The 27,062-nt window shown below is 39.9% G+C and overlaps 2 pseudogenes; one reads left to right on the top strand and one right to left on the bottom strand.

The window, feature by feature from the left end:
- Nucleotides 1–1,639, bottom strand: LOC148716561 (52 kDa repressor of the inhibitor of the protein kinase-like; annotated as a pseudogene).
- A 23,470-nt stretch (nt 1,640–25,109) lies between these two features.
- Nucleotides 25,110–26,775, top strand: LOC148716560 (uncharacterized; annotated as a pseudogene).
- The last annotated feature ends 287 nt before the right edge of the window (nt 26,776–27,062 follow it).

Raw genomic sequence — 27,062 nt, 5'->3', positions numbered from 1 at the left:
AATTATCGCCAAATCTGATAGTTCAAAGGGCGCGTCGTAGATGGTGAGAAATGTTAACGGTTTGTCAACATCTTGTAGGGCGTAGTTTTCTGAACCAAGTTTCAGAGAATTGAAGCTTAAAAACCTTTCTTTGGCGGTCTCAGACTTGAAAGTCACGACGACTTCCCCATTAAGTTTTCGTTGGAGGCATTGTATGTCTGTAAATTCAATGTTCAGCGCCGAAAAAGCGTCGAAAACGGAACGAGCAGTCGCTGATTTAGACGGTGTAAAAAAAGCGGTTCTCGGCCGCTGCGGCATGTTGTTTTCAATAAAAGCAGAAACCCGCTTGTTTGGCACATCATTTCCAATATTTCCAGAGGTACGTGCAGCTCTCGACGCCTATGATTCTCCATTTACGATCGATGAGTCTTCAATGGTTCCATCGGAAACTAAATCTTCTAACAATCCCTCAGTATTCATACCTGAATCCATAAATGGCACACAAAGCAAATGAAAAAAAGGCCCAAAGGCCAGACTAACCTTGAATCGAGAAAGTTAAACTTTGGCTAATCGAGGAGCTCAAAATCGCACGTCTGAATTAGTACTGTACAGTACTGTACTGTACATATACCTGTATTTCGCATAAATAGCGCTATCTACTGCGAAGGATCGTGCATCATACGTATTTGATAACGCAGTTCAAAATATATGAACTTCATAGATTCATTGTAACAGATAACAATGGTGAAAGGAACAAATGCTGGTAGACGAACAAAAGAAGCTAATGAGATATCTATTGTTTACGTCCACCAACATGGCGCCAATGACGTAACGTGCAAACCACCTATTGTTATAATTATTACTGTCAGGCCCGTAGGCTGGTTTTTTCCTGGGTGGGTTCTTTTTCGCTTAAAACGGACTTTTAATGTTAAACTTAACGTTGTTGCAGAAGATTTTCCAGTTGAAGTCGACGGGGGTGTAGCCGAGCATAACAGTCTACTACAGTGTCCAAGTCCACAGGGGTAGTGTAGTGAACTTGCAAAAGCACAAGATGGGACAAGCGATCTTTTCCCAGCGCCTGCACGCATGAAGTTATTCAGTCGTCGCAAGGTGCTCGCGCTTCGTTCGCATTCGCACGATGTGACTGGAATAGTGCAGGCAATTTGGAGAAGAATGCTAATATTTGGAAAGAAGCTGGCCTTAATTGCGGTTCCATTTCTAAGTATCGACTTCTCCATCGCGTAAGTTCCATTTCGAGCAACTCGGGGGACGGGAGATCATCAGTGTAAGTGTTAACAGTTGCATTGAGGTTGACATTTCTTGAACAGAGAACACTTGGAACGAGGCCAAGTAGTGATGTGGCAACTTTTTCCGAAGGCGAAAACTGCTCTTCGATACAAATGAAAATGTGATCAAGTAAAGGAATTGCCACGTTTCTTTGGAAATACGCTCTAGGAGTTTGGGCTTCAGCATTTGGGACGATGCTGTTGTCTTGATGTCAATCGGAGCATTTCGGCAGCAGTATCTACCCTTCTCAGTGATTCAAAGGTGATTCAAAGGCTTCTTATCATAAAGTTATCGTCTATTCTTTCCTTTCCACAGTCGTCACATTTGCAGGAGTAGTGTCACTTTTTACAACTAAGGTTTCAGTAACATTTTTTGTACGTGCGAGACATGTTTTAAGCCAAGCCGGTCAAATTATTTGTGAGTAGGCCACTGAGCGGACCTTTCCAGGCAGTGCGGGGGGATCGTCCGAACCCCCCGAACCCCCCCCAGCTTACGGGTCTGGATCCCTGGAATATTCTAGAACTTTTTGTAAAACATATATAAGGAGTCGCGATCGGTTGAAGTTGGCCTTTTTTCGGTGAGTTAGTGCTGTCGCGAAGAGCCCAGAGAAGCTTATGTCGTTCCAGAGCCGGATAGAGAGAATTATTGGAATTATTCACAGTTACTGGAATTGTCATCCGTGTGGAAGGCTACATTGAGAAAAGTTTTGTGGATATCGATAAGCTACAAGGATCTTTGAAGAGACTGTGAGTTGTGCAGTAGTACACTGAGATTTATAGTTTTATAGAGGGCTCTAATATAAGAGGATAGTTATTGTACTGGTTACTGGTATCGCTCTGTAATGAGAAGATTACGTCATTGAATAAAGTAGCTGAGTTGGTAAGAGTTGTATCTTTTTGCCGGTTGTGGAAATACCGTAACGCAAGGTCGCTGTGGTGCGAGTTTGAAGGAAAGAATGGAAGAAACTCATGATAGTTTGTGTCATTCAGTCCACTCTGACGATGTGCTTCTTTGCCAGGCATTTGTTCCCTGTAGTGAAATTAAAACATTCGTCTGCAAAAACAAACCGCCATTTTAATTGTAAAGGTCAGATTAAAATTGAACAGGTTCGATCCAAATGTCGAAACGAATCCCAGTTTCATTTACTTCTTTAAATGGTTAGTTATTAGAGGAGTTAGGGTTCCACGTGTTAACACGGAGATATCAATTTACAAAAAACTTGACTAATTTTTTTACATTTATTTACATACTTTTGTCCGTATGATGCACGATCCTCGCAGTAGAGAGCGCTATTTATGCAATAGCGAAAATCAGACCTGAAAAAAATCAGGCCTGTACGGGATTCGAACCACTGACCTCTGCGATACTATTGCAGCGCTCTACCAATTGAGCTAACAAGCCAACTGGGAGCAGGCTGTTAAGTTGATTCGTAATAAACCCGTGATGATAAATCAGATACAGTGTACCGTATTTCTTCACCTATAAGCCGAGCGATTTTTTCAGTTTTCGACCCAAAATTTTGGGAGATTTTTCACGGAGAACGGGGTTCGGCTTATAGCCGAGGGTTTTACATTTTAAAAATATACAGTTGCTGAATAACTTTACCCCCCCGGCTTGTAGTCAAGTTAGCAATGAAGCAGAAGTAATAAAACACAACAAAAATAACTTCTGAATATTGGTTATTCACTTTTATGAAATTGGTGGCTCCTAAAGGAGCCGTTTGACGGATACGTGCAAGGGCTTTCAACCCAATGGTTTACTCGCCATCCGTTTCGTTTTCGCTGTCTGTGTCGAACTCGTTCTCTTCTATGTATTCATCATCTACTTCTGGGGTTTCCTCAGAGTAGACCACGTCGTCCTCTGTTCCGTCCAAGGCATTGGAAATACCGCAGGTCTTGAAGGATTTGACAACCATCTCTTCGGGTATCTCTGCCCATGCTTCCTTGATCCACCTGAGGACAAGATTTCTGCTTGGCGCCTTCTTCTTCCCAGCTGGGGTAAACTCAAATGGCCCAGATGTCATCCACGCCAAGTACTTTCGGCGCACATTATCTTTAAATGGCTTGTTTAGGCACTTATCCAAGGGCTGTACAACCGGGGTTAGGCCACCAGGGATAACTGCGACGTCAATGTTTCGCTGCTTCAGGTCATCTTTCACGGAATCGGTCAAGTGAGCTCGGAATGAGTCCCACACCAAAAGGGAACGCTCGGCACGGGGCAAACTCTGTCGAATCCATTCTCGGATGCCCTGTTCATCCATCCACCCTTTCTTATGGAAGGAAACACGAAGAGGATGCGGCACAACCAGATCTCTCGGTGTACGGACGCCTTTGAAGATGACTTTCGGTGGCACCTTTGCTCCATCGGCAGCAACAGCAAGAACGACGGTGAAGCTCCGCTTTTCCGCTCCGCAAGATTTTACTGGCACTGTTCGGCTTCCACTGAATTCCAGTGTTCGGTTCGATGGCAGCTCAAAACGCATGGGTGTCTCATCCATGTTGTAGATGCGGGATAAAGGGTAGTCGGCGCGTCTTCTTGCTGCAATGACGAAGCGATGAAAGCACACAATGTTCTCTTCGAGATCGGCGGGCAATCGCTGGGCCAGAGTTGTTTTGGTTCGCATGCTGACCGAGTGGCGTCGTTTCCATTTCTCGTACCATCCACGGGAAGCTTTGAAAGCAGGATCATCGGAGAGCTCTTTAGCTTTAAGGCGAAGGATCAATCCACTCACCGCAATACCTACGAAAAATAAAATAACAATCTTATTTTGCTGCGAGATAACCGTAGATTCGTGACTGCAGCACTCTTTTCGTGACATGTTATGAAATTGTCATGACAACAACATATTTCTGACCAATCAAAGTCTCTGTTTCCCACGCACTGAAAGACGATATCATTCAACTCTTCAAAAACTCTTAAAATTTTAGACAGAAAAGTAAATACCAACCTTGTTCTCTTTGCTGTGAAAACCACTCCATCACTTGCTGGTCTAGTTCGGGATATTTCGGAGTGAAACGGCCCATCGTCGCACGTTTTGCAGACATCTTCAGCTCTCCGGAAAGAATAGTCGCCTGGTCTCTTCTCCAGCGTCGTACCATGGACTCGCTTAGTCCATATTCTCGAGCGATTTCCGAGTTGTTTTCTACCGCTTCAGCTTCCGCGATAACTTTTATCTTGAAAGCCATACTATACGAGGAACGGCGTGCTTTAGGCATGATGATAAAAAGTGACAGCGACGAAAGGTATACTCGATAGATTGATACTTTGAAACGTTTAACTGAGATTATTATTGTTGTTGTGGTTAATCTGTTGTCGCGTGGTAGTATTTATACAGTTCGTTGGATCAATTGATATTCATATCTCTTGATTGGTTCGCTTTTTTTCTTTTGTGTTTATTGTAATTCATTAGGTTTTGTGTTTAGTGAGTCAATTTCTTATGTTTTCCGTGAGGTTCGCTTGCTCAAATGGCCAGTTACAATCAATAATTTCGCTCTCGGCTTATAGCCGATGGTTTTACCTTTTTTTTTGGGCAGCTTGAGTGTAGCGTAAAGACCCTGAAAGTCAGGGTCTCGGCTTATAGCCGAGATCGGCTTATAGGTGAAGAAATACGGTATATATGAAGTTCATATATTTTGAACTGCGGTATTAGATACGTATGATGCACGATCCTCGCAGTAGAGAGCGCTATTTATGCGTTCTCTAACTGCGGTTATAGATACTTCATATATTCACCGTATCCGATTTATCACCACGGGTTTATTACGAATCAACTTAACGGCCTGCTCCCAGTTGGCTTGTTAGCTCAATTGGTAGAGCGGTGCACTAGTATCGCAGAGGTCAGTGGCTCGAATCCCGTACAGGCCTGACTATTTTTTTCAGGTCTGATTTTCGCTATTGCATAAATAGCGCTCTCTACTGCGATGATCGTGCATCATACGTATCTAATACCGCAGTTCAAAATATATGAACTTCATATATACATTGTATACTTTTGTCCGTCAGTTTGAACAGCGGGAAACTCATTAGGTCTGACTCCAACTGACAGCTGACGCACGCGCCGGAAATTGGCAATGAATTTTTTTTCGATTTCAAACATTTTTCTAGATTTCACAAATAATCTTGGATCGTAAGTTAGTTTGGGGCTTTAGAAAATTTATTTTTTTGGTCCAACAATTCAAGGCATGCACAAGAGAGAAGACAAGGGTTACTGAGCTTCTTCGCGTGCGTCGATCATGATGTAGATGTAGATTTATTTATATTCGAGATTTATGGAGCTTGTCAGGCACCTAGCTTAGATAGCTAATGAATCGAGTAGAAAATAAATGAATGATAATACTAAAAAGTTACAAAAAAATTCAGAGATAATAAGTAAATATAAGGTTAACTAATTAATTAATTGATTAATCAACCAATTAATAACATTATTAAATACACTAGTATAACTATATACATGCTACTGAAAAGATAGGCTACTAAAACTACATCCAGAGTAAAAATTACATTAAGTCTAAGAGCTACAAAGGGTACAATTACATACGTCAAAAGTAATTTTCCTGATGCGTGTTACAAACTCTTGTAGTGTTCGTGAAGGTCTTAAGTCATTATTTAAAGAGTTCCAAATTTTTGGACCAAAGTACCTGAAAGTATTTAGCCCATGCTTGGTAGTGTTGACTCTGGGTTGTACAAGAATCAGTTCGCCACGTAGGTTGTGTGAGTTGTTTCTAAGCGTCAGCAGAGTACGAAGTGGATTTGATGTTGTCCCGTAAATAACTTTATAAATAAGAATGCACATATCCTGGACTCTTCTTTTGTGCAATGTGGGCATATTTACCGTTTCAAGTAGAGTACTGTGTGAAGGTGTAGTCTGATCGTCCGGGTGAGTGTAGTCCTGAGAAGGACTGTTGTCGGTGGCAGTGACTGACGTTTCGACAACCTGTGCGGAAGTCATCATCAGAGTCAAGTGAATGATTGTTGTCAGTAGAATGTTTTTATTCCAGTTCGTGTGAAATGATCGGTTGGTTTTGCCGTGATGTTATTGGCTGTAAGACTCAAGTGACGTAAGTCGTTCGTGATTGGTCTGTTTCGGTCTGTCGGTAAAGTTAGGTTGTTCTTTTTCGGTCGTTTGTGATGTTTATGTCGTGAATGAGTCGTTTGTATGGGGCGGGTAGTTGTTGACATCTGTTTAGGGGAGTCTGTTCTAAGTTAGTAAACCAGCTTTCCAGAGTCAGTCGTTGAAAATAGTCAGTGCTGTAGGTTAGGCATTGCGCAGAGTCCCAGTCAATGTTGTGGTTGGTAAGTCGATGGTGTTCAGCAATGTGATTGCTGACATCACCTTTCCTCGTCGCCCGTCTGTGTTCAGTCAGTCTTGTTGTGAGGTTTCTGCCAGTCTCACCGATGTGGAGGCTTGGCAGTCGGAACAATTGATCTTATAAATCGTTCCCTGTCTGTTCCTCGGTTCGTCTTTGTCTTTAACGTTGGTTAGTAACTGACGTAGTGTGGTGATGGGTTTGTGGGCGACGCGGATATTGAAGGGTAGTAAGATGCGCGAGATGTTTTCAGACATGCCTTTTATGTACGGTATGGTTGCTGTAGTCGTAGGGGTTGCGGTGTCGTTTGTTTCGGTAGTGGTAGTGGGTCGGTGAGTGTTTCGTCGGATGAAGTCGTTGTTGTAGTTGTTCTTCGTAAAAACACGGTGAAGGTATTTGTTCTCGTCGGATAAGCTGTCTGTCGAGTCACATACTAGTTGTGCGCGTCGTGTTAGAGTTCTGATAGTTGTGGCTTTGTGTGATGTAGGGTTGTAGGATGACTCGTCTAGTAATCTGTCGGTGTGTGTCGGTTTCCTGTAAACTGTCGTTCGTAATGAGTTGTCGTTGTGGCTTACCAGGCAGTCTAGAAAAGGAAGTTTGCCATTTTCTTCGACTTCTCTGGTAAACTGTATGTCAGTGTTTTGTTCGTTAAGGTGGTTGTGGAATGCGTCAATTTCGTCGTGTCGAACGGCGGTGAATGTGTCGTCAACGTAACGTAACCAAAGCGGTATCGTTTGTCGGCAAGTCGAAAGGGCGCGTTCCTCGATGTTCTGCATCACAATTTCTGCTATAACAACAGAAACTGGAGACCCCATGGCAGTGCCGTGTAACTGTTTGTAGTGTTTACCGTTGTACTGAAAGTAAGTAGACGTTAGGCAAATGTTTAGCAAGTCCATGATGTCGTCTGTCGGTAGCGGTAGTGGGTCAGACCGAACAGACCAATCACGACCGACTTACGTCACTTGAGTCTTACAGCCAATAACATCACGGCAAAACCAACCGATCATTTCACACGAACTGGAATAAAAACATTCTACTGACAACAATCATTCACTTGACTCTGATGATGACTTCCGCACAGGTTGTCAAAACGTCAGTCACTGCCACCGACAACAGTCCTTCTCAGGACTACACTCACCCGGACGATCAGACTACACCTTCACATGTTACCCCCGGGTTCAAACCATTTACCGCAAGTAGAGTACTATAGGTACTAGTGCTGTTGTTAAGGACTGATCTTAAAGCACGCTCGTTGATTTTTTCAAGTTCAGCCAATGTTGTTTTTCCACAGTGCATCCACGCTGTGGAACAATAGGTAAAGTGAGAAAGAATGTTGGTTTGAAAGCTAAGAAGTTTTCTAAACCGGCATATGATTGCAATTTGCTTGCTAATCTTCTTGCATAGTGGAGCTACGTGATTGTTGAAATTCAGCCGGTCATCTATAAGCACGCCCAAGAGTTTGCAGGTGGTAGAGGGTTGTATAGATGTTCCATCAATCATGAAGCTGATTTCGTCTTTCTTTGCTTGGTTACGTTGGAGGTTTGATTTAGTGAAGACCAAGGATTCACATTTCTTAGCATTTAGAAGTAGGCCGTTGTCCTTGATCCAGCTTGAAACTACAGCTAGTTTAGAATTTAGGATCCTCTGTACAATTCTCGCGTTTGCGTTACTACAGTAAAGTTGTTTGTCGTCTGCATAAACGGATAGTTTGGCTTTTTTAATGTTGTAGAACAAGTCGTTTGTAAAAATGTTGAATAGCTACGGGCCTAATACAGACCCTTGTGGAACACCTGACCTTATCTTTCCGGTGCGTGAACGAATGACATTTAGCCTAACACATTGTGTTCTGTTTTTCAGATAGTTTGCCGGTAGCTCAAGGCTTTCTAGGCCGACACCGTACGCTGCAAGCTTTTCAAGTAGTAGATTGTGAGGGAGGCGATCAAAGGCTTTGCTGAGGTCAATTAATGTTGTTCCAACAATTTTGTTTGAATCTAGTTCCATTTTCCAGTCTTCAGTCAGTCTCAGCAAGGTAGTATAGCAGCTGTGGATCAGTATCGCTTGCGCCTAACACAACCTTGTTGAAAATAGGATTTTAACTTGATTTTATAGTGCAGAAAATATTTGATTTGAGGTCGATAGTGAGCAAGGCGTGTAAGAAAAAATCATATTACTATCATCTCTTTTTTTTTCACGTATGTCATAACGTACATTTTAGTTAATAGTTAGATTAAGCATCGCGAAAACGGCGAACGCTGAACGTCGGCTAGCCGTTTGTCATTTGCCGTTCCGTCCGCGGTGTTTGTCTGTTTAAGCTTCCCGACGACAAGGCAGGAAAAATGTTCTCGGTCGCCATTCACTACGACTAGAAATAAGGGATACAAAGAAGTAATGTATTTTCCGCTTGAATTTGAATTCTATTAGCTTTACAAGCAGTTCATATAGAAGTAAGATGATAAACGAAGTTTAGCTATAGGAGCAAGTGATCAAAATTTAGAAATAGTCGGTAAAAATGGGTTGCAAATACTCACGTTTTCGCGTTCCCTACAAAAGGGAAAAATGTCCTCCTCGAGTAGAAACGGCGGCCGGCAAACGGCAAACGTGGGAAATGTCAGGTCACGTGACCCTCTCTGCCGTTCGCGGGAAAAAATACGTGGTGCTTAATCTCTCTAACATCTCATCCAAGGGGACACTCCGTTATTGGGCATGAACGGGTGTTTATCGCCCAACAGGGTGTGATTTTTTGGGGACTTAAGTCTAAAACAGGGTATATATATCTTATTAGGCGTTTCGTTGTGTAGTATCGTTATTTGTATTTTGACTCTCCCTACGGGTCAAAATACGGCACAACTCGTAAAAATACTCAGCGATACTACACAACAAAACGTCTAATAAGTTATTTGTTATCCAACACGCCAAATTGTTATGTCAGTGCGGGCGAATTTGGCGGATATTTATTTACGAGGAGTGCGAGGGAGAAGTGTGCGAAGCGGAACGGAATTGGCGCGTTGTCGTGTTTCAATTTTCTTCAGTAAATGAAGAAATTTCCTGGTTGTCTAGTTGTTTTTCTTCGTTCCATTCATTCAATAGACTTGTATCTATATTTGCCAACCATTCCGGCTCTTCGTTCTCAGAAATATGATTCAAATTGTCCGCCATTTTTTTTCCTTTCTTCAATCCAATTCTTCGCTCGCAATGCGAAAAAACCTGTCTAACCGGTTCTCTGGAGTATAAATACCACGAGATATTTGTACTCGTCTAAGGCGTTGTTTTTACTCCACGGAGTGTTGTTAGATAATAAAAAAGTTTATTTTTATCTTCTTAAATCAAATAACAGTGTCTCTGTGACCCTTTCTGTTCTCGAAGTGTGTAAATGTTATGAGTGCGCAGTCCACATGCATGATCGATTTCCCTTTTAAGAGAGTGTGTCTGTAAGAGCGGTCCGGTCGATTTTGCTTGAGACACAGATTTCGCTCATTTCTTGTGTGTTGTAAAACATTTGTGTAACTATGCTAAAGCCACAATCCGTTTGATCGGATCTCTTTATTTTTCAGAGTTTTATGGAAATTAAATTTCACTCGATCGAAGGCCTGTCGTGAAACTTTTCAACACTACTTTGAGACAACTTTGGCGGACAATTTACAGAAAACTACGGAACTCAGCAAAAAACAAATACCACAGCCATGTTTATTAACTCTACCTTATCCATCGAGGCGACTTTCATGAAGATCACGTTTAAATCAAGGAAACAGGAAGACTTGAATGACGCCTTATCGGTTCGCTTAATACAGGTTTTACTGTAATCAGAAATCTTACTCATATAATGTAAAAGGGCTCGTGTGGCCAACCCGCGCTCGCTTGCTCGACAAGAGTCTAAACAAAAGGACGAAAAAAATACGTACCATTTAGCTCACTCATTGTTCTTCCCAACAAAGTGGGAAGCTCCATTTCTGGCTGAGCCTTTGTTACAATTGCAAATTTTTCAGCCTTTCCTTCAATCTTTTCTAATCTGAACAGCTTTAAATCAAACACGCCGAGTCCGAAGTTTTCCACTTGTTCTCTATATTAGTTCCCATGAAGTCGATTAACAAGCTTTCTCCGTTGTATTGTGCTTATCCATGTCAAACGGTACGCGACCTCTGTGTCGTTTGAATGCCGATCCTTGGTCATCACCTCGATAAAAAGTCAGAATAACTTTCACCACGCCATTCGAAGCCATCGCGGAGATTAAGGTATGATGTCACAGGGTCACGCGGCGGGAGAGGCCGTAAATGTCACGAAATAGCTTCGCTGCTAGGAAAAAATTTTTTCGCTTTTATTAACAAAAAAAATCGCATTCAGTATAATAATACAATGTCACTAAACTGTTAACTTTTCATTTATCAGTTAGCTACTAATTTTTTGGCCAAATATCAGTGAACTACTATTTTTTGGGCCAATTGTCAGTTAACTGTTAACCCCATTTGCACCCACTGCTAATGCTTCCATGATGGAGATCAGGAGAAAAAGAGACGTAATAACAAGAAAAAAACTGAGAACAATTGACGTACCGGTATAAATGATTGAATTGTCCTCTTTCAAGTCCATTATGAAGCTCCATTTTACCCTAGAACTTTCTTAAAACTTAAATGTGTTCGAATCTGCAAAGAAAAACAGACGCCCTCTGCTAACCTACGAAAAGTGTTATTGTAAAAAATTTCGTCATGGGAAATGGATGGCAGCTTGAAACTAAAGCAGGGATAAAAACCTTATGGGCTAGGACAAAACACTGACCCCGGATCAACTGACCCCCTACTGACCCCCTCTTAAATTCACTGGAAATCATGAACTGAAGCTAACGATAACAACCTAACGATACAAAATTACGATATAATAATACACTGACCTCTTAAATTCCAAAATGGCGGAAGATGGTCGATCTGTTTAATGCCTGTGTAGTCTGCCATCGTCCAAACTCGTTTTACCACAATTGTTAGTTCTCCTGCACTCATAAACGAGTGGCAAATGTGTCGAAACATTGTGTACTGCGTTGTATACGTTTCCACCGAAAAGAATTGTCTTTCTTCCACCAAAGGGTGAGAAACCAGAAGTTTGAAGTGTTTTCAACGTTGACGGTGGGACCTGGAACTGACAACTTTTGGACCTTTCCTTTGGAACTTTTGGACTTTTGGGCCTCTCCGGTTTTCCGATAGAAGTTTCATTTCTTTTTATTTATTATTCTTTTTGGTGGAACGCAGTTCCCATTTGCTACTCGTTTATGAGCATAGGAGAACTAACAATTGTGGTAAAACGAGTTTGGACGATGGCAGACTCGTGGTATTAAGCAGTTCGACCATCTTCCGCCATTTTGGAATCTAAGAGTTGAGTGTATTATTATATCGTCATTTTGTACCGTTAGCTAGGTTGTTATCGTTAGCTTCAATTCATGATTTCCATAACAGCAATGGAAATGACCAAATTGTGTTCGCTGTGACAATAATGTTCTGAATCCTCTTCGGTACTGAAGTCCAGTTATGATTTTGCAGCTCGTAACACAAATCAACGAAATTCAATTCCAATACCACAATTCCAATTGCAAACAAACCGACGACTAAACCTCCGAGACTTTGAATACGAAAGACATATTTCACAGCCTTCCATAGCGACTTCCACCATTTTATGGATCGAGATCTCTTTCAAGCCATGTTGTCATGGTCCTCCAAGGATGGTGGATCACACCATTGTGAAAGAAGAAAGCAGCTTTCACTCTGTCCATGATAGCGATGAAAAGCGGTAGAGGTAAACTTTTCCGTCAGATGGAGACACAGACTTTCCGCTAGATTTAAAATGAACCACGCCATGGAAACTTTGGACGAAATCATGTACAGATGATCAGGAATTGAAATGTCGGACTTTCCCGTTGGTATTGCCGAATAAGTAGCTAGATATTTCATCCGAAGTTAATTCTGAGAGGAAGTCTTCACGAAAATGCTAAGATGCATTTTAGTTTCAATCATTTGTGATTTAGAAAGAGCACGAAAAATTGGCGATGGTTCGAAACCTAGTCTTGAAACACGAGGAGATGAAAACATCACATGTGCCAGAATGCATTTTTAAACTCTCCAACTGCTAAAAATGTGTCACGGTACTGCGTGAAAACTATACTTTCAGTATTGAAAACTGTAGTGTTTTAGTTTATCATTAATTGTCGAGTTCTTGGGTTCGATAATATTACGATAGAGAGTTATACTCATGGACGCAGAGCTCTAGTCATGCACAAGTCTTTATTCAACTCAACTATCACAGGAATCATACCTAAATGTGGATACGGGTATCACGTGATTACATTCAAGATTAACAGATCACCTATGTACAGCATGTATACGTACAGCATAAGAATATTAATTAGCTAAGGTAAATGATTAACTAAAGCACTACATTCCCTCACACTTATTTTGGGGAGTGGTCTCAAAAGATATCTACTCATCAAAACCCAAGCGTACACGTGGTCTACGCTCCCGTGTTGGATAACGCGGTTGTGGCTCTTGCGCTCTTATCCCTGGTTCTACAACAACCTCATTGCTAGCAGTGGTGGCTTCAGCCTGCCGTGTGTTTTCTGATGTTTCAATTACCGGCCCTGTGCAAGCTGGTTAGGCTAGTGCGGGTGCGCGCTCAGTGTGACCTTCTACCACCATTGCAGGTGCGTGCTCGTGCTCGTTAATTGTGATTGAATTGTCGGAATAATTCGAACTCTCGTTGTCATAAAAATATTTAAGTAGAAAATTACATTTCTTTGAGTAGATTGGTTTTCAGGCGATTTTTGAAGACAGTGACTGAATCGCACAGTTTAAGAGAGTGATCTAAAGAATTCCATAAGTTAACTATTCTATAATTAAAAGTTCTTTGGCCGCTAGCTGTTTTAAAAAGTGGAATATTCAACAATTGTGAGTTTCTTGTGTTACGACCGCTCACCTCTGCTCGCTTTTAGAACTTTGAGAACATGTATTTAGGGGCGTGGCCCGTCATACATTTAAAGGCCATTGTAGCACTTTGATAATATAGCTGGTTTGCCACAGATAGCCAGTTAAGCTCTTTACGAATGGGCGTAATATGATCGTACTTACACGCTCCGCTCACAATGCGGCAGGCAAAGTCTTGCACAGCCTGCAGTTTGTTAATATTACATTTCGATGTATTTGTCCATACATTAGAAGAATAAAATAATTTACTAAAAACTAAAGAGTTTATACTCAAAAGGAGTGTACTTTTATCTAAAGCATGCTTAACGCGGTTTGTTTGGCCAAGGCGGGACACGCATGAGGATGCGGTCTAAATTATGTGTTCATCGTAAGTTAGATGTGAATTTAGTTGGATGGGAATGGAGTTATCTTACTTTATTTCAACTCGACGTTAAACCCGTTTCTTTACTGGTAGAAGATCAGTGAAGTAAGAAAAGCAGTACAGCAGACAGTCAGGCAAGCACTTTGCTGCACACGGAGATAGATCCCTTTTGCGTAGCAGTCGCATTTGAAATACTTTAAAAGTTGACTTTTAAAGTCATGGGTTTCTTCAAAAGCTCGTAGGACATTTGCTTAGGGCACAAGCTGTTTCTGTTATGCTTATTTCCATATGGAATACGGGGAATCGAAACATAATGCACTTATCAGAAATACGACAGTACATAATTAAACAGAAACAAAACAAAAGATATGCACGCATGATGTAGAAAAGAAAGATATGTTTAAAAATATGTGGTACAAAGGAGAGCCGTTGGACGACAGACAAATGCCCGTGCGTTGCACGGGGGTAGGGGGGTTAAAACTTCGAACTGATTGGTGTATTACAGAGTTTTTTTCAGTCTCTCGTTTTTTCAAAATTCGGTTATGACTGATTTTCTTCTTAAGAAGTTGGAGTATCCTCTTACGGTGTAGAATAAGAATACTACAGATGTCTGTATGTTTGAGTCTTAATGGTAGTTGATTCCTGAATTTAGCTTTAGGCTCAATTCTGCATAAAATGTTACGAAGTTATTTCTTCTTTTACCTACAAACTGTCTCCATTTAATTAGTGAATATGTAAATATAAGGTACAACTGAACTTAAACAAAAAAGTTGTCATCTTAATCAATTAACTTAGTAGGCGTAGTTTTAAGAATAAGTGCTCATGGGAAAGTATTTTAGTAAATGTTGCTTATAAAATGAGAATCAGATAATTGCTCAGAGAGTTTTGAGCAATCCTAGGTAGCTACCATTTCCGATTGCGTTCAATAATTACAAACAGTTCTATTCACTTTCGTTTAAGACGTAACACGCGTGATCAAAGGAGTGTGGTTCAACGCGCAAGAGAATCGGAAAAACAAGAATACAATCACCTGTCGTAAGCAAAGCAGCTTGCTTAATAGAAAAACATTTTTCTTGTCTCATGAATTTTAGAATGTTGATCAGTTACGAGAATCTCGCAAATTCCCTCCCCCCACCCCCACAAAAAAAGAAAGCCGTAGAGCCTAAGCCGGCGATCAAAACACTCAATCCATATTCTTAGTACCAATCATCAGTAAGGCTCTGAGCCTTAGTCACCATAAATGGCGCTTGATTGTTATTTCTTTCTTTTTTCTCTACGGCATGTGTAAAGTTATAATATATTTCCCACTAAAAATGAGGCTTACATGGCCCTTTCCTTGGTCTAAGAGAACAGAAATTTTTCCCGCCACTTTCTAAGGGGATTTTTAAAGACGGTACAAACATATATTTTTAATAGAAAGAGAGAGCGTTTATTCAGCATTACTTTGGACTTTGCTTTACCCAATTTGGCTCTATCATGCAACATTGCATTATCCTTCAGTTAGATACATAGATAGATACTTTATTATAAACACCTTGCAGCCTTAGGCTGAATTACGGAATATTTACAAATGCAGATGGTAAAGAAAGAAGTACAAAATATTACAACTTCGTCATGAAGAAAGAAGTAAAATTATCTACATCTTATAAATTTGGCTAAAAATAAAACTGTTCCTCAAGCGCTCGGTTTTGCATATGGGGAGAGTGAAATCACTTTTGCGCCTCAGTGCGTATCTACAACTCTTCCTTTGGGGGAGGAGGCTGTGGAGTCTATGGGTGGGGTTAAGGACTATCTCGTCAAACACAGTTTGTATTTTAAAGAACACCTAACACTTTCATCGCTATATCTGAAAATTTTGATTTATGAACCGGAGGAAAAATATTGTAGTAATTTAACTTTCTAATTAAGATTGGTCACGCCACTTTCTACAAAGATTTTTAAAGACTTTGCTCATATCAGTAGATATATCTTATTAGACATTTTGTTGTGTAGTATCGCCGCTAGGTATTTTTACGAGTTGTGCCGTATTTTGACGAGCCCGTAGGGTGAGTCAAAGTACAAACAACGAGTAACAACACTCGGCGATATTAAACGTTTTGTTGTGTAGTAAGAGATTTATTGTCCAACAGGCCAAATTCTTATTTCAGAGCGGGCGAATTTCGCGGATGTTTCTGGAGTACAAATAACGCGCGGTATTTGTACTCTACGAAGCACATTTACATAATAAAAACAAATATTTTTAATAGGAAGAGAGAGCATGGTTGGCGCAGTGGTGAGGGCGCTCGCCTTCCACCAATGTGTCTCGGGTTCGATTCCCGAACCCGGCGTCATAAGTGGATTGAGTTTGTTGGTCCTTTACTCTGCTCCGAGAGGTTTTTCTCCGGGTACTCCGGTTTTCCCCTCTCCTCAAAAAACCATCATCTTGAATTTATTTAATTTAGAGTTTATTTAGATTTACACACGACCTCATAAGCTGTTCAGCTTTAAACATTATTGTGGCTAAATAAAGGTGTTATTATTATTATTATTATTATTATGCGTTTATTCAGCATTACTTTGGACTTTGGTTTTACCCGGTTTGGCTCTATAAATTGTATTACTCTTCAGTTAGAGTCTGTAATTTAACGAACACCTAGCACTTTGTTCTTCATATCTAAAAATTTTGATTTCACGCGTTTCACACATATGAACCGGAGGAAAATATCGCAATAATTGAACTAGTATAATTTAAGTGTGATCTGTGCGATACAGATTATGTCGGCTTTACAAGCCGACACCTACATCAACGTGTGGAGGAACATAAACGATAGCTAATCGGCAACCATGTAAGAGAACATGGAATCGAACTATGTGAAATCGCAAAGAACTTTAGGGTCCTGAGGAAACGCTCAAATACGTTCGATTGCTTGATTTTCGAAATGTTTTTATAAGGGACCTTAAGCCAAAACTAAACAAACAGTGCGATTCTATTCGCGCGAAGCTGTTTGCTTAACACTTCTTATTAATTAATTTTTATCCTTTTCATCACTTATTTACACTTCATTTTTGCACCTTGTTATTAGTTATTAGCTCTACTATTTATATGTAAATACTTAGCTTTCACCTTCATTCCATTGTTTCAGAAATCGTATATATGCGGAAATTTACTCATGAACTCTAACTTGAAAATGACCGTGGAGCGGTCGAAACGTCGTTCATGTTTTTTATCGCTCGTTTTTATCACGAAATGTTTTAGTGAGAACTTATTACTTAGTATAATTTAGTCTTTGAATGTTAGGCTGAAACTGCTGAAGCCCTCTATATGTCAAACTCTCAAAGTAGTTGTTTATCATCAAGGGAGGGTAGGAAGATTTGGGGGGCGAGGGGGATGAAATGGTTTTCAGGGAGAACGGAGGGGGTACAGTCGTTGCAAACAGAGTGTAAGAGGGAAGGGGGGAACTAAAGAAAATTGAGTGCATTCTTTATCTAATTCGCCCCCTCTCACCTCCCCTCTTCTCTTCTTTTGAAATTGGCTACACTGGTGACGCTGGGTACAGTTTTCTGATAGTTTTCATTATTTATATTGCATCGGCAAAATGTAGAATATATGTATCAAAGCAAAAATATTATTTAAACAAGCTCAGTATTCGTACAGTTATAAAATACTTTTGCTGTTTTGCTTTATCTCAAACTTTTATGCTTCAAATTCTTTATAGAGGAGAATCATGAAAATTGTAATAAGGAAAATCATGAAAATTGTAATAAGGGGGGTGGGGGGGTGAGTCAGGCTTTACTTCCTACGCCAATTAAAGCGCGCCCAGGTTAAGTCAAAGGAACTCGTTTTATTCTATCTTACATGTATGAGATCTGTTATGGAATACGCATGCGCGCTTTTTCACAGCAGCCTACCCCATTAGCTATCAGTTGATTTAGAAAGATGCCAGAAGCGCGCATTACGTATAATTTTCCCTGGTAAAGAATATGACGAAGCGCTAGCGTGCACTGGGCTTATCTCGCTGCATGAGGGGCGCGAGAATATTGCCAACAAGCTCTTTTCTAACGTTCTTGTACCAGGTCACCAGCTGCATAAGCTACTGCCACCTAGGAATGTATCTAGAGTGGACTTAAGGAAAAAGCGCGCTATCAATTTACCTATGGTCCGTACGAACAGGTGCCGTGATAGTTTTATCTTTCATCATTCACGCTCGCTTTGTATAAGCTGACTTTATTGTATGTTACCTAATTTCTAATATTTTAAAAATATGTTACCATTTCTTATATATATTTCTTAATATTGTAAATGAATGCGTAATTCAACCTTTAGTTGCAATGTTTTTCAAATAAACTATCTATCCATCCTTGATGACCTTAACAAGGAATCTTCACTCCAACAGCCGTTCAGCCTCTCCATGCGACTTTTTTCCGAACAATTTAATCTTCAGTTATCGTTAAGCGCGACATCATGTTAAGTGTGTTTGATGACCATAGGCTCACCGTTTTGTGTAATTATCTCAATCGCCCTGTTCCAAATAGAGTTCCCCGCTCTTGATGTAAATTTTTGGTGATCCTAGTGTGTCAAAGACAGAGTTTAAAATAAAACTATGACGATGCTGGTTACTATTGATTTTCTCTTCGGAAAATTTATGTCAGACACGTGTATGAAATGAAATGATTTTTTAATGAGGAATAGTGTAAATAGCTTTAAACATCATTTAAACATAGATTTTATCTGTCTACCATCTGAAATAAATGTCCTAAGGACATTTCAAAGATCAGACGTAATTTGTGTTTCCGCCAAGACAATTGAAGGACCTACAAAGATGTCTGGGTAAATCCGTTGAGGCGCGCGCACATAATCGAGTGATAGAAATTTTACCTTAATATATTTTTATCGTTTATTGTGGTCTGGATTTAAAAAAAAGTTGGATCCTTTTTTAGCATACGAGCTGATGTACCACAGAATTACTTATTAGTAAGACAGAATAAAGAGTGATAATTAACACAAGGCATTCTGCGAAACTTCCGATAGGAAACTGACTTATCTTGTGACAGAACAGTGAGCTCGTGTCCACATTTATGTTAGAGGACGTTGCTAAGGAAGTTTCCATTTTAATGCTCTTAATAACCGATCGCTTTCTTCCAAGGAATTTGTGCAAGGAAAAAAAGGGGAATATTATAGAACTTACTTCTTATGCATACTTATTTCTTTAGCAGCTACGCTTTTTCCAAAAAATGTTTTTTTTTTTACCGCAAGTCACATTTCAGAATTAATGATAATTAATGCAGGACACGGTAACTCTGTGACGTATTTGAGGAAGTTTCTAAGGAGATACTGCCGGGAAAGTACGATTAAAGAGCTTGTTGCCGAGCTGATTCGTTAAGATGAAATATATCTCGTTGCAATAACAGGTAACTTTTAAGAAAAAGGATTCAACCGTTTATTGAGCTGCGAGGTGATGGCGACAGCAAATTTAATAGGAGGTAAAACACAGTTTAGTTTTGAAGTATTAGCTTTATGCACCCTTCGGTGGATGAGTTGTATTAACGATCGATTTTGTTTTACAGCGGTGCACATTATTTTATCCGTCACAACATTTCTTGGGAATTCTCTCATCCTTGTTGCTCTTCACAAGGAGTCTTCCCTCCACCCGCCGTCCAAATTCTTGTATCGTTCTCTGGCTACAACTGATCTGTTGGTTGGTCTTGTTGCCCAGCCTCTCTGTCCTACCTTGAACTTCTTGGGTACCTGGACTCTCGAAGACTTGATTTTCCGTTACGTAAATAACGCGACCGTCATCACAAGTTATGCATTATGTAGAGTGTCTTTATTGACGATGACGGCCATAAGCGTGGACAGACTCCTCGCACTGTTGTTAGGGCTGAGATACAAACAAATTGTAACTTTGAAGCGCACATTCATCGTTGTAGTAGCCATTTGGGTTTTAGCTCTTGTTGCTTCTGTATCTTTCATTTTTGATTACCGTATAACCGTTTTGTGCAGCCTCATATTTATTCCAATTTGCCTGGTTATCTCAATCATCTCATACACAAAAATCTTTTGCGTTCTTAGTCACCATCAAGCTCCAGTACAAGATCATTCTCAACAACAGCCGAGCCAACCAAATGCACTGCACATGGTGCGATACAGAAAGGCAGTGTACAGTGCACTGTGGGTGCAGTTAGCATTAGTCGTTTGGTATGCACCATTTTTTGTGATGGAAATTGTGCTCAGCCATAGTAAAAGGTATTCATTGCACTTATTGGACATTAGGAAAGTAGCGATTTTCTTACTTTACTTTAATTCGACGTTAAACCCGTTTCTTTACTGCTGGAAGATCAGTGAAGTAAGACAAGCAGTAAAGCAGACAATCAGGCAAGCACTTTGCCGTACATGGAGATAGATTTCTATTGCGTTGCAATCGTATTTGAAATACTTTAAACACTGACTTCTAAAGTCATAAGTTGTTTTAGGGAGCTCGTTGGATATTTCATTAGAAGAAAGAAATGAGTTTCATCTGACGTGTGTAATAACAATAATACAATCACAGATGCCTACATGTTTGAGTCTTGATGGTAATTTATTCCTATATTAAACTTTAGATAAACACGTGGTAGTGGGCTACAAGAGGTCCCCGCCTCTATTCTGCATAAAATGTCAAAAACTTAATTGATTTTATACCCACAAACTGTGTCCATTCAATCATTAGTGCAAATATAACGTAAAACCATAATCTCAAACAAAAAATTTTTCATATTAATCAACTAAGAGGCATTTTTTGGGTGTAGTTTTAAGAGTAAACGTTCATGAGGAAGTCTTTTAGTAATTGTTCCTTATGAAATGAGAATCAAATGATTTTTCAGCGAGTTTTGATAAATCCTATGTATCCATTATTTCCGATCGCAATCAACGATCAAAAAAATTGTTTTGTTCACTTTTTTATAAGATGTAACACGTGTGATTAAAGGTGTAGTTAAAACGCGCGAGAGAATTGCAAAGACAAGAATAAAATCACCTGCTGTTTACGTAGCAGCCTGCTTAATACCAAAAAAATTGTGTTATCTCATCAATCCGACGAAGAAAGGAAATAGGATCATAGGGTTCAATATCCTAGCTTTTTTTCGTGATTGTTAAAAACAATCACTTTGAATTTGCAGTCAAATGAAAGAGAGCTGAGCATGGAGAAAAAAAGCGCAAAGTAGTTTGGTGGCCTCAAATTTAACTCAAACATTTTAAAAATATATTCATACTTCAATTGCTTGATGCTTTCGGATATTTTCACGAATTCAATATTTTCCTTGACCGAGTAAAATCATCGCCGGCTGAAACGTTTTGTTTTCAGCTTTCAGTGGCTAATAAAGAGTCAAGTTTCAACTTCAATGATATGATATGAACCTATTAATGAATCCAAATCCAAATAAAGAGTGTCTTGCCATTTCAAAAGATAAAAGACAGCTAAATGGAACTAGAAAACAATTGAATTCCATGCCGTAGATTTCTCCACTTATTTAAAAACATTTGTGTTCTGGGAACAAAAGATTACTAACGGATGTCGGTTGCCATCACCGAGAAAGTCACGTTGAAACTCACTATTTTTTCCATCAGTTTCAGGATTTAAACGAATCAGAATTTGAATCGTAACCAGCAGATAAAAATTTAAAAGGAAAATCGATCATGTGAACTGCGCACTCACAATATTTAACTCTTTTAAACAATTCGAGAACAGGAAGGGTCACAGAGACACTGTTATCAGATTTAAGAAGATGAAAATAAACTTTTATACCCTGTTTTACACTTAAGTCCCCGAAAAATCATACCCTGTTGGGCAATAATCACTCGTACATGCCCAATAACAGAGTGTCCCCTTGGATGAGATATTAACTGAAATGTAAGTTATGATTTCATACTCCTATAAGAAGTCAGCCGTCAATTCTAGTCACCTCATACGTGAAAAAGAGAGATGATAGCAATATGAATTTTTCTTACACGCCTTGCTCACCATCGACTTTCAAATATTCATTGCGCTATTGATTCAAAATAAAATCTTCCTCTTCTCGACAATGAATAAATAAAAAAAAGTCACATAGAGTGGAAGGCTGTGTTAGGCGCAAGCGGTACTGATCGACGCGCGCGAACAAGCTCAGTAACGCGCATGACCAGAAATCCTAGACAAGATGGCTACCAAAATGGCCGCGAGCATGCGCTAAGCGTGGAAATGCGGGTTAAACACGGCTGCGAAGAATAAAGGAAATAATGGGGAAATAAAAATATTTTGCATTTTGTGCTATTACTGCTAGAAACTCAACGTTCCCTATCATCAAAATAGATAGATTCAAGTTGGAACCGTATTTCAATCGAAAGAAAAGTGAGAAAAAACTGGTTTTCGACGGTGTGTTTTCATTCCAATAACCTAATATAATAGCCACACTTTCCCCTTTCTCTTATCCCTTAAAAGTGCGCTCACCTTCATGGTTTCTTTAGCCTGCTACGAGGAAACGGTTGCACCGATTCGGTTCCCCATCATCATATCCGAAAGATAAGAAATTTAACTCGCAAAACAAACGTTTTTTCGCTCCAAAAACATCCCCTAACACGGTGCCTTTTCAATTTATAAAGTGGCATTTTTCAGAATTGCGAGATGCGAGGAAATGAAGCCATCACTTAGGCAAAAATGCTCCTTCCAGCGGTTTGTTTTCTTTTTACTTCGCCCGCCATTTTGTTTTAACACATTTTAATTACCATATATGAGGTACCTAAAGATAAAAAAGCCGCCGTACAAAATAATCAGCTAAACATCGAAAAAACAGAGGAAATTTGAAGGAAACTATAATTGATATTAAGTGCCATATCTGATATTCCCCCCAGAACTTCCTTTTAACCTTGGAAAATTTCTTTTGTGGAGAAATCTTTGAAAGTAAGGGATTTTCCTTCTTTTCGATCTATTCTCCACAAGATCTGCAGAACTAAGAGCATTTAAGCTGCTGTAATAGCCCTTCGAATGACTTTTCCTTTGTCCGTCCGCCATAATAAAAACCGAAATTTACGTGCCCACCGTTTAAGCCACTGACTGTGTACGTTTTCTTTTTATGGTGTCTTCTCTTTAGCGCACGCCTTGAATTGTTGGATTCAAAAATAATATTTCCAAAAACCTCAAAATAATTTGCGATCCAAGATTGTTTGTCAAAATAATATGAAAAATTAAATATATGAACTTCATATATACATTGTAATTGTTTGTCAAATCCATAAAAATGTTTGATAGAGCAAAAAAAAATTTTGCCAAGTGGCGCTTACGCAAGCTGTCAGTTGGAGTCAGAAGTCTAATGAGTTTCTCGCTTTCAGACTGACGGACCAGTATGTAACTAAGTGTAAATATCAAACGTTTATTTCACTTAGCACATATAAAAATAATTTTTTGAAGCTACCCTACTTTTCAAACGATACTTAGGTAAATAGATAGAAAAATTCGTATTTTATTTCAAATTTAAATAGTGATTCTACTTTTCTATGGAGACATGGGGGAGACATTGTTCTAAAAGTCCGTGGAATAGGTAAGTTTTTTTCACTGCTTTTAAAAGTACAAACGAGGCCTTCAAAAATGGGCTAAATTCGACCGTAGAATGACGCTAATTATGCATAAATTAAGTTTTTTCAATTTTCTAGAAAACAAAAGAATTTTTCAACAAACTATATATGTCGTGATAATTTGGATATATCAACAAAGTTGAAATGGTAAATTGGCCACCGTAACGATTACAAAAGCTGACGTTTCGAGCGTTAGCCCTTCGTCTTTCGCTCCGACGAAGGGTTAACGCTCGAAACGTCAGCTTTTGTAATCGTTACGGTGGCCAATTTACCATTTCAACTTTGTTGATATATCCAAATTATTTCGTTACTCCCAACGACGCAGCTCCAAACAGTTTCTTTCGAAACTATCAGCCTTTATATATGTCGTGGCTTGTTTTACCTATAGGCCTACCTAATACTAGAATATGAGCCAATTCGATATTTTGACTGTTGCCGGCGATTTGTGAATTTGTCTGATTTTTGGTGACGTCTTCTCTCAACCTCTCTCTGACAAATGGACACAGCTATGGAAAGAACAGATCAGCAGAAATAGCTTCCGGCTACCAAGTTCAGCCTGCATCACAAGAAAGATTATCGTGCACCCGTTGTAAAGAGCACTGAGCATTACAAATGACCTTCCGGGGTGAAGAAAACTGATCCACTGCAAAGCTAGCTGCACCATTGCTTTAGGAAGAACTTCTGACAAAGGAAAAGCGCCAGTTATTAGCGCTCTGTAATTATCGTCACGAGTGCCGCACAGTGGAATAGTGACATAAAACAGTATATAGGTCAACAACGTAGAAATTAAAAATTGACCACAAAGGATCGGTGTTATCTCTGCAGTTTTCCCTATTTTCGATAGTTTTTCTAATTCTTTGTTGTTGGCAATTGTTCCCGTGACTAATATGGAATTCGTGACGGTTACGGTGAGAAAAAGAGTACTCAAAGGCTTGAACCCCCATGATGTGCCTGATATTCCGTAAAGGTTAAAGAAAAGTCGGTAAGTCATGTCTAAAAATGACACAATTAAACTAATGTATAAGAGATTGAGTCTCTTTACAAGTTGCCAGCCAAACATATTTATTAAAAAGAAACATCGACCATAACTGCACTGAAAATGACCGAATGGTGTCCGCAGTGACAATAATGTTTTGAGTCTTCTTCGGTACTGAAGTCCAGTTACGATAGTGCAGCTTGTAACAGAGATCAACGGAATTCCAATGCCAATACCATTATTCCAATTGCAAGCAAACCGACGACTAAACCTCCGAGAATTTGAATACAATAAGCGCAATCGAGCATAGTTGTCAATAGGCCGCGCTTGTACCTATCATCAACATGACTGTGGTAGTGGACGAGCAGACCACCGTTTGTTGGTTTCACGAACACTTTAGTTTCAATGTGGTGCGCTCGGTTTAGGAGTTGAATGCCGACAAATCCTATCAGCATCTAAGAAGTACAATTATACTCTGGCTAAATGGTTGGACAACAAGCTCAAACCATTGTCGCTAAATCAGCACACAGTCACGGATATTTTCGACTTGTGAATGACCTACCACGAGACCTCAACATAACACCTGGTGATTAACTGGTGTCCTATGATGTGTCCTAGCTGTTCACGAATGTACCGTTGGATGAAACCATTAAGAGTCTCGCGGACAGAGCCGTTAGTAACAACTGGTTTAGCTATGAATACGATTTGAACATCTCGAAGCGGGACCTTATCGATCTTTTGAGTGTGGCTACCAAGAATCAGCTTTTCCAACTCAATGGCTCCTTGTATGAACAGAGCGACGGTGTAGCGATGGGGTCCCCCCTTGGGCCCTTGGTAGCCAACGTATTCATGTCATCTATTGAAGAGAAATTAGACGTTGAGGGTAAGCTGCCACCTTATTATCGTCGATATGTTGATGACACATTCGCTGTGATGCCTGATTTGTCTACAGAAAAGGATTTCCTCAACACCCTCAACCACGCCCACCCCGCCATCAAATTCACTATGGAGTTCGAAAACGATGGAATGCTCCCTTTCCTCGGTATTTAACTCCTAAACCGAGCGCCCCACATTGAAACTAAAGTGTCCGTGAAACCTACAAACAGTGGTCTGCTCCTCCATTACCACAGTCGTGTTGATAACCGCCTCCCGGTTAGCTCAATTGGTATAGCGCTGGACTGTTGTGCGGGAGATCGAGAGTTCTACTCCGGCCGGACCAACACTCAGGGTATTTAAATAACTGAGAAGAAAGTGCTGCCTTTGTAATAACATCTGCAAATGGTTAGATTTTCTAGTCTTCTCGGATAGGGACGATAAATGGAGGTCCCGTCTCACAAGCCCTTATATGTGAAAAAAATTGTGGGACGTTAAAGAACCCACACACTCTTCGAAAAGAGTAGGGCGCGTAGTGCCCGGTGTTGTGGTCTATCTTTGTGTAGTGTCTAATCTAGGGTGAATTGGGGAGGGAAGGTGAGATCAATACATAAACTGAAGTGGCTGCATAATGCGCCTGATGAATTCTGACGTCCGATCTCATCTTAACTAATTGTAAAGCGCGACCGATTATCTATATAGTAGTTTGCGCTATATAAATGTTAGCCTTCCTAAACTTAAGGATCGCTCACCAGTCTTCATTGCGGTTAAAATCTATGACTGAAAACACTACTCGGGCTGTCATACCTTTTAAAGACAAGGAATCAGCTGATATCTTTAAGACACAGTTAAAAGACCATTGACCCACAGCAGACCATTGACCAACCAGTGTTTACGAGCCGCAAGATTACCCAGGAGTTCCCGACAAGCGAAGCAAAGCCTCAGCTCATTCATCAACAATGCGTTGTGTATAACTTCATGTGCCAATGCGATGCTGTTTATGTCGGATACACCCTGTGGCCATCTCTTCGTACGCGTTGATGGACATAGAAGCAAGACCTCGTCAGTGCACAAACACTATGATAATAGACACGAGGGCAGGATTCCGGATGACTTTCAGAGTTGTTTTAAGGTGTTGAAAAAATGCCATAACATGTTTGATTGTCTCTTTAATGAGATGTTACTCATTAAACAATTACGACCGTGTTTGAACGTGCAATCAGACTCAATTCGCGCTAAGATCTTTGCCTGACCTATGCAAATTAGTGACTCTGGATTCTTAGTTACTCTTGAGATCGCATATTTAATTTAGTTTTCCTTGACAGTGGCGCCAAGATGTCGCCGAAAAGTTGGACTTTTATCGTTAGGTTTTGGCTGTATATGTTGATCGAAATCATTGTTGATTAGATTAAAAATTGTTTGAGTTTAATTTGAAGCTTATTTCCAACTGTCTGCCCCTGAAAATGTAAGAATAATTTACATACCGATCACTTCTGGGAGCCAAACGTTTTTAAAGATTTGCCTCCAATTTATTTGATGCGTTATCTATCAACATAGCATTAGGTATAAGGACCCCCCCTCCCCTCCTAAGGATGTCATCATGTATCGCGTTTTGCAAATTTTTTAAAATAAATACACTGTGAAGAATCTTTTATGCTAGGGCTTGAAAGAGAAACAGACTAGCTGCAGGCAATGCAAAACTCAGGTCGGCAAAGCTTTTTAAACTGATTGTGGTATCTTACCTCCTTTACGTAGATGTTGA

Source organism: Stylophora pistillata, chromosome 14 (genome assembly GCF_964205215.1).
Source record: "Stylophora pistillata chromosome 14, jaStyPist1.2, whole genome shotgun sequence".
NCBI classification, from domain to species: Eukaryota; Metazoa; Cnidaria; class Anthozoa; order Scleractinia; family Pocilloporidae; genus Stylophora; species Stylophora pistillata.
Note: the sequence above shows the minus strand (reverse complement) of the source record. Positions and strands in the feature narration are given on the sequence as shown.